The sequence below is a fragment of the Schistocerca serialis genome, unplaced genomic scaffold (genome assembly GCF_023864345.2).
Source record: "Schistocerca serialis cubense isolate TAMUIC-IGC-003099 unplaced genomic scaffold, iqSchSeri2.2 HiC_scaffold_1228, whole genome shotgun sequence".
NCBI lineage: Eukaryota > Metazoa > Arthropoda > Insecta > Orthoptera > Acrididae > Schistocerca > Schistocerca serialis.
Genome location: NW_026047434.1, coordinates 182,501 through 190,301, shown reverse-complemented (window position 1 = coordinate 190,301; position 7,801 = coordinate 182,501). Strand labels below are relative to the sequence as shown.

Here is a 7,801-nt window from a genome sequence, read left to right as displayed (position 1 = left end):
ATAGTTTCCACCATCTCTTTCGAGACAGTTGCATAGGCGGGACTGAGGCGTGTGGCGGCCCTGTTCCAGCGTTCAGTGTCCAACGGCCTCACGGCCCGATGGGCGTCGTACGGCTCCCACACCGGAGCGGACAGGCAGTCGGGCGAAAGTCATTCAAAAACCGGCGCCAGGCGCCAGGTGCCGCAGGCCAGCCGCTCCAGCGCTTCAGCGCTCGTACCACACAACATTGCCGTTAGTTTTGAGACGAACGCGTGGTTCCGCACGCGGCGCACGGCTACTGCGAGCCGTACAGGTAGCTGCGTGTTGCGCGACACGACACGCACATCGAAAGACATGCAGTCTAGTCGGTAATGAATCCTTCCGCAGGTTCACCTACGGAAACCTTGTTACGACTTTTACTTCCTCTAAATGATCAAGTTTGGTCATCTTTCCGGTAGCATCGGCAACGACAGAGTCAATGCCGCGTACCAGTCCGAAGACCTCACTAAATCATTCAATCGGTAGTAGCGACGGGCGGTGTGTACAAAGGGCAGGGACGTAATCAACGCGAGCTTATGACTCGCGCTTACTGGGAATTCCTCGTTCATGGGGAACAATTGCAAGCCCCAATCCCTAGCACGAAGGAGGTTCAGCGGGTTACCCCGACCTTTCGGCCCTAGGAAGACACGCTGATTCCTTCAGTGTAGCGCGCGTGCGGCCCAGAACATCTAAGGGCATCACAGACCTGTTATTGCTCAATCTCGTGCGGCTAGAAGCCGCCTGTCCCTCTAAGAAGAAAAGTAATCGCTGACAGCACGAAGGATGTCACGCGACTAGTTAGCAGGCTAGAGTCTCGTTCGTTATCGGAATTAACCAGACAAATCGCTCCACCAACTAAGAACGGCCATGCACCACCACCCACCGAATCAAGAAAGAGCTATCAATCTGTCAATCCTTCCGGTGTCCGGGCCTGGTGAGGTTTCCCGTGTTGAGTCAAATTAAGCCGCAGGCTCCACTCCTGGTGGTGCCCTTCCGTCAATTCCTTTAAGTTTCAGCTTTGCAACCATACTTCCCCCGGAACCCAAAAGCTTTGGTTTCCCGAGGCTGCCCGCCGAGTCATCGGAGGAACTGCGGCGGATCGCTGGCTGGCATCGTTTATGGTTAGAACTAGGGCGTATCTGATCGCCTTCGAACCTCTAACTTTCGTTCTTGATTAATGAAAACATACTTGGCAAATGCTTTCGCTTCTGTTCGTCTTGCGACGAATCCAAGAATTTCACCTCTAACGTCGCAATACGAATGCCCCCGCCTGTCCCTATTAATCATTACCTCGGGTTCCGAAAACCAACAAAATAGAACCGAGGTCCTATTCCATTATTCCATGCACACAGTATTCAGGCGGGCTTGCCTGCTTTAAGCACTCTAATTTGTTCAAAGTAAACGTGCCGGCCCACCGAGACACTCAATAAAGAGCACCCTGGTAGGATTTCAACGGGTCCGCCTCGGGACGCACGAGCACGCACGAGGCGGTCGCACGCCTTCGGCTCGCCCCACCGGCAGGACGTCCCACGATACATGCCAGTTAAACACCGACGGGCGGTGAACCAACAGCGTGGGACACAAATCCAACTACGAGCTTTTTAACCGCCAACAACTTTAATATACGCTATTGGAGCTGGAATTACCGCGGCTGCTGGCACCAGACTTGCCCTCCAATAGATACTCGTTAAAGGATTTAAAGTGTACTCATTCCGATTACGGGGCCTCGGATGAGTCCCGTATCGTTATTTTTCGTCACTACCTCCCCGTGCCGGGAGTGGGTAATTTGCGCGCCTGCTGCCTTTCCTTGGATGTGGTAGCCGTTTCTCAGGCTCCCTCTCCGGAATCGAACCCTGATTCCCCGTTACCCGTTACAACCATGGTAGGCGCAGAACTACCATCGACAGTTGATAAGGCAGACATTTGAAAGATGCGTCGCCGGTACGAGGACCGTGCGATCAGCCCAAAGTTATTTCAGAGTCACCAAGGCAAACGGACCGGACGAGCCGACCGATTGGTTTTGATCTAATAAAAGCGTCCCCTTCCATCTCTGGTCGGGACTCTGTTTGCATGTATTAGCTCTAGAATTACCACAGTTATCCAAGTAACGTGGGTACGATCTAAGGAACCATAACTGATTTAATGAGCCATTCGCGGTTTCACCTTAATGCGGCTTGTACTGAGACATGCATGGCTTAATCTTTGAGACAAGCATATGACTACTGGCAGGATCAACCAGGGAGCTGCGTCAACTAGAGCTGAGCAGCCGGCCGCCCGGGAGTGTGTCCCGGGGGCCCGCGCGAACACGCAAGCGTCCGCTCAATTATTCTGCAAACAGGAGGAGGCTGAGCTCCCCTGCACAACACACCTCGAAACCCTCTCAGGTCCCGGCGGCGCGCAGCGCCGTCCTAAGTACTTGGTCGGGGTTCGAGAGAGGCGCAATCGCCCGGAGTTAGGCGAGTAGACGCTTTAGGTGCGACCACCCGTGCTCCCAACTCGAGCTTGCCGCTGCCGACAGAGGCCCGGGAGCGTGCTGTCGTGGCATTGCCGGCGGGAGACAACACGCGCCACCTACGGTGACCGGCAGCTCCAACGCCAGCGCCACAGAAGGACAAAAGCCCCACTTGGGTGCCGAAGCGAACTCTCCCAGCACAGCGCACGCGCCAACACGTCCGCACAGCTGCGATACAAACCACCTGCGAGAACCGCTGGGGCGACCGAGCAGCAGACGGCGTCGCGGCGCCGAGCGCCGGGCGGCGGCGCATCCTCAGCGCACACAGTCCTCAATCGGACCAGCACACTGCAGATGGCCACCGCGCTTCGCACCGGGGCCCGCGAGGACCTACTTTGGCCGCAAGGCGCCGCGAGCAGGGGGCGCCGGCGCGCAGCTGCGCCGCCTGCCGCGTCCGTCGGCCGGCGCGCCTGCCACTGGCCGCCCCCACCAGCCGGCTGTAGCGCGTGCGCCCCACGCACCGCGCTGCCAGCACGCCGGGCGGCCCCCCCTCACCGGCCGGGGACGGTCCCACCCAGCCACCGCCGCGTATCGCCTCACACCCAGATCCCCTTTCGCGTTCGTGGGCATGGTGGGTCCCCTTTCACGTTCGTGGGCATGGTGGGTATCCCTGAAACAACCGGTTAATAGCTCGACCGATCGTCGCCAACACTGATTCACCTCTAGCGAGAACAACCGCACCACAACGGGTTACCTGTTGTTCATTTGCGTAACGTCACCAGCAAACGTAGACGTCCATCGCCATTTGCAACGAGTATTGCATGCCTGTGTCAGGTGTCACAACACACTACGTCTGCCCACATAGACGCAACAACATGTGCACGCCTCGAGAACACGTGGAAGGTAGCCCCCGTACGTATGCGGTGTCCATTGCGCGAACGACTGTCAGCCGGCCTCTGCAAGGATGTCGCAGATGTGGAACGCGGTGCAACATGCTATCACGGTGTGTGAGAAGAGACGACTACGTCCGAATACACGCTCCACTACATCAACAGACTGCTCATGCTGATCGCCATCCAGGGCGTCCGTTCCTCCCACACGTCTGAATGGCGTACCACACTGCAATCCAGCTCTTATAGGGAGACGACACGTAGCTGCGTGCACAATATTTGGACTGTATGGTCTGCCGTTGCTAGGCGCAGTCGTCGTACGGTCACACATGTGCCACGATGTATCATTCAGTACATACGGACCAATGTGCAGTACAGTTTGTGGGTTTTGCGTACATCGGCGGACAGGTGACAGGCCGTACCACAACGTAGGCTGAGTACGTCGGCATGCGAAGGCATTGAACATGCAAACTTCTCAACGACCAGCTTGCGAAGGCAGGGGGGAAGGGGGGGGGGGCATGTACGTCCTGCTGCTATCCACATTACAGTGTATAGCAGGAGCATGTGGAAAGTCAGCAACACCTGCAAGGTGTTTAACATGACGCGATACACAGGGGACCGGGCAGTGCGAATAGCGAACTATATTGCGAGGGTTGCGGTTAGGCAACACTACACTAATTTAACGAGTTGCATAACAATTACAGAGCAGGTTCAGCGACAACGTGCGTCAGGTTAAGGCGCAATATAGGTTAGGTTGAGGCACAATATAGGTTAGGTTAAGGCACAACATGGGTTACGTTAAGGCACAAATTGGGTTACGTTAAGGCACAACATGGGTTACGTTAAGGCACAAACATGGGTTACGTTAAGGCACAAATTAGGTTACGTTAAGGCACAAATTAGGTTACGTTAAGGCACAAATTAGGTTACGTTAAGGCACAAATTAGTACGGTTAAGGCACAAATTAGGTTACGTTAAGGCACAAATTAGGTTACGTTAAGGCACAAATTAGGTTACGTTAAGGCACAAATTAGGTTACGTTAAGGCACAAATTAGGTTACGTTAAGGCACAAATTAGGTTACGTTAAGGCACAAATTAGGTTACGTTAAGGCACAAATTAGGTTACGTTAAGGCACAAATTAGGTTACGTTAAGGCACAAATTAGGTTACGTTAAGGCACAAATTAGGTTACGTTAAGGCACAAATTAGGTTACGTTAAGGCACAAATTAGGTTACGTTAAGGCACAAATTAGGTTACGTTAAGGCACAAATTAGGTTACGTTAAGGCACAATTAGGTTACGTTAAGGCACAAATTAGGTTACGTTAAGGCACAAAATTAGGTTACGTTAAGGCACAAATTAGGTTACGTTAAGGCACAAATTAGGTTACGTTAAGGTACAATATGGGTTAGGTTAAGGTACAATATGGGTTAGGTTAAGGTACAATATGGGTTAGGTTAAGGTACAATATGGGTTAGGTTAAGGTCACATATGGGTTAGGTTAAGGCACAACGTAGGTTAGGTTAAGGCACAACATAGGTTAGGTTAAGGCACAACATAGGTTAGGTTAAGGCACAACATAGGTTAGGTTAAGGCACAACATAGGTTAGGTTAAGGCACAACATAGGTTAGGTTAAGGCACAACATAGGTTAGGTTAAGGCACAACATAGGTTAGGTTAAGGCACAACATAGGTTAGGTTAAGGCACAACGTAGGTTAGGTTAAGGCACAACGTAGGTTAGGTTAAGGCACAACGTAGGTTAGGTTAAGGCACAACGTAGGTTAGGTTAAGGCACAACGTAGGTTAGGTTAAGGCACAACGTAGGTTAGGTTAAGGCACAACGTAGGTTAGGTTAAGGCACAACGTAGGTTAGGTTAAGGCACAACGTAGGTTAGGTTAAGGCACAACGTAGGTTAGGTTAAGGCACAACGTAGGTTAGGTTAAGGCACAACGTAGGTTAGGTTAAGGCACAACGTAGGTTAGGTTAAGGCACAACGTAGGTTAGGTTAAGGCACAACGTAGGTTAGGTTAAGGCACAACGTAGGTTAGGTTAAGGCACAACGTAGGTTAGGTTAAGGCACAACGTAGGTTAGGTTAAGGCACAACGTAGGTTAGGTTAAGGCACAACGTAGGTTAGGTTAAGGCACAACGTAGGTTAGGTTAAGGCACAACGTAGGTTAGGTTAAGGCACAACGTAGGTTAGGTTAAGGCACAACGTAGGTTAGGTTAAGGCACAACGTAGGTTAGGTTAAGGCACAACGTAGGTTAGGTTAAGGCACAACGTAGGTTAGGTTAAGGCACAACGTAGGTTAGGTTAAGGCACAACGTAGGTTAGGTTAAGGCACAACGTAGGTTAGGTTAAGGCACAACGTAGGTTAGGTTAAGGCACAACGTAGGTTAGGTTAAGGCACAACGATAGGTTAGGTTAAGGCACAACATAGGTTAGGTTAAGGCACAACATAGGTTAGGTTAAGGCACAACATAGGTTAGGTTAAGGCACAACATAGGTTAGGTTAAGGCACAACATAGGTTAGGTTAAGGCACAACATAGGTTAGGTTAAGGCACAACATAGGTTAGGTTAAGGCACAACATAGGTTAGGTTAAGGCACAACATAGGTTAGGTTAAGGCACAACATAGGTTAGGTTAAGGCACAACGTAGGTTAGGTTAAGGCACAACGTAGGTTAGGTTAAGGCACAACGTAGGTTAGGTTAAGGCACAACGTAGGTTAGGTTAAGGTACAACGTAGGTTAGGTTAAGGTACAACGTAGGTTAGGTTAAGGTACAACGTAGGTTAGGTTAAGGTACAACGTAGGTTAGGTTAAGGTACAACGTAGGTTAGGTTAAGGTACAACGTAGGTTAGGTTAAGGTACAACGTAGGTTAGGTTAAGGTACAACGTAGGTTAGGTTAAGGTACAACGTAGGTTAGGTGAAGGCGCAATGTAGGTTAGGTTAAGGTACGATATACCTTAGGTTAAGGTACAATATCGCTTAGGTTAAGGTACAATATAGCTTAGGTTAAGGTACACGTTGTAGGGAAAGGTGTATTTTGGGGGGGGAGGGGGCGGCAGGTTCGTTGATAGTGATTATCGTAAGTGCATGCCTGCGGGATCATCCGATTTGTCACGTCAGGATGCACTTGTGGCTCATGACAGGCGGCGCTCCGATTCCAAGGTTGTGGCAGATCTGTGTCTTTCATTCCTGCCATTGTTTGTGTACTGTGACAGGAGGCAGTATTGTGATGTTGGGTGCACCCCTGTGTAGGACATGTGTGGGTGTTCGTGGCTTAGCTGAGCAATGGCGGATGTCGGAAGGGTGGGATATTCTGTTTTCTGGGTGGACCTCCCGGTCTGGTTATGATAGTGTGGATTGTGTAATGTGGCGGAGAGGATGCACCGGATGTTCTTCCATGCTGGTGGTTAGATATTGTGTGTGTGCCTGTTAGAGGCAGAGAGTAGTGTGTGATAGTGTCTGGCTGACGTGTGGTTCTCATTGTGTGCAGAGTCTTTCAGCATGTATAGGGACGGTTGTATATATTATCTGTATTCTGATGGCTCTGCATCTATTACTAATCAGTGCCGTGTATACGGTTACTCTGGTTCCAGTCGAAACTGTTCTATCTCTGTACATTAGTGACACTGCGGCTCCACTATGTTGCCGCCCCTGTCGGCCGTTTCCCCCAGTGTGTGGCTAATGATTATCAGCAATCAGTCTATTAGTCAATACCGGTAGTGTGACGACGTGAAATGTCCGGGATGGGGGAAGCTACACGCTTCCCGTGGGTCAGGGCCTAGAAAGACTCTTCCCACGCAGGAGGCTCGGACTGTCATTACTCTTCCGAGAAATATATTTGCCCAGCGTTTTTTGCGACTGCGAGTGCGACGCGTACGAGTACCGACATGGATGGGGCGCTTCCTAGCTGATCGCTCAGCATCGGAGAAATATATTTGCCCAACGTTTTTTGCGACTGCGAGTGCAACGCCCAAGGGTACCGACGTGGATGGGGCGCTTCCTAGCTGATCGCTCGGCATGGGAATCCGTACAGTGAGCAATGCGATCGCGTCTGTAGCTTGTACGTGGTACAGCTCGCAGCTCATGTATAGGGACAGCGGGAATGTCGCATATTGGACATAACTCTTCATGAAACGCAAGTTATAGGTGTGGATTGCACATTACGACTGCGGGAAACTTCCGCCGTTCATCCGCTGGCGTTGCGAGTTTGGCGGTTGGGGTGGGGCACGAGCGGGTGCGGGTGGTGTGATTGCCGGTCCACGACTTCGTGCGGCAGAGGCACTGGCGTTTGGGTGCTGTGGTCGACACAGGCTGCATGCTTTGTGGGTGGCGTCGAAAGATGGGCACTGTGGGCCCATCGATGTCTTAGTCGGCTTGGCGTCCCATAGATGGCGGTATCGTCGTTGCAGGAGCTCATGCTGAGGGA

The 7,801-nt window shown here is 51.6% G+C and overlaps 1 non-coding gene across 1 annotated transcript; it reads right to left on the bottom strand.

The window, feature by feature from the left end:
- Positions 1–348: 348 nt before the first annotated feature.
- Positions 349–2,260, bottom strand: LOC126436157 (small subunit ribosomal RNA). The gene has a single exon (XR_007580470.1). It is a non-coding gene; the product is annotated as a small subunit ribosomal RNA (ribosomal RNA).
- Between the last annotated feature and the right edge of the window lie 5,541 nt (positions 2,261–7,801).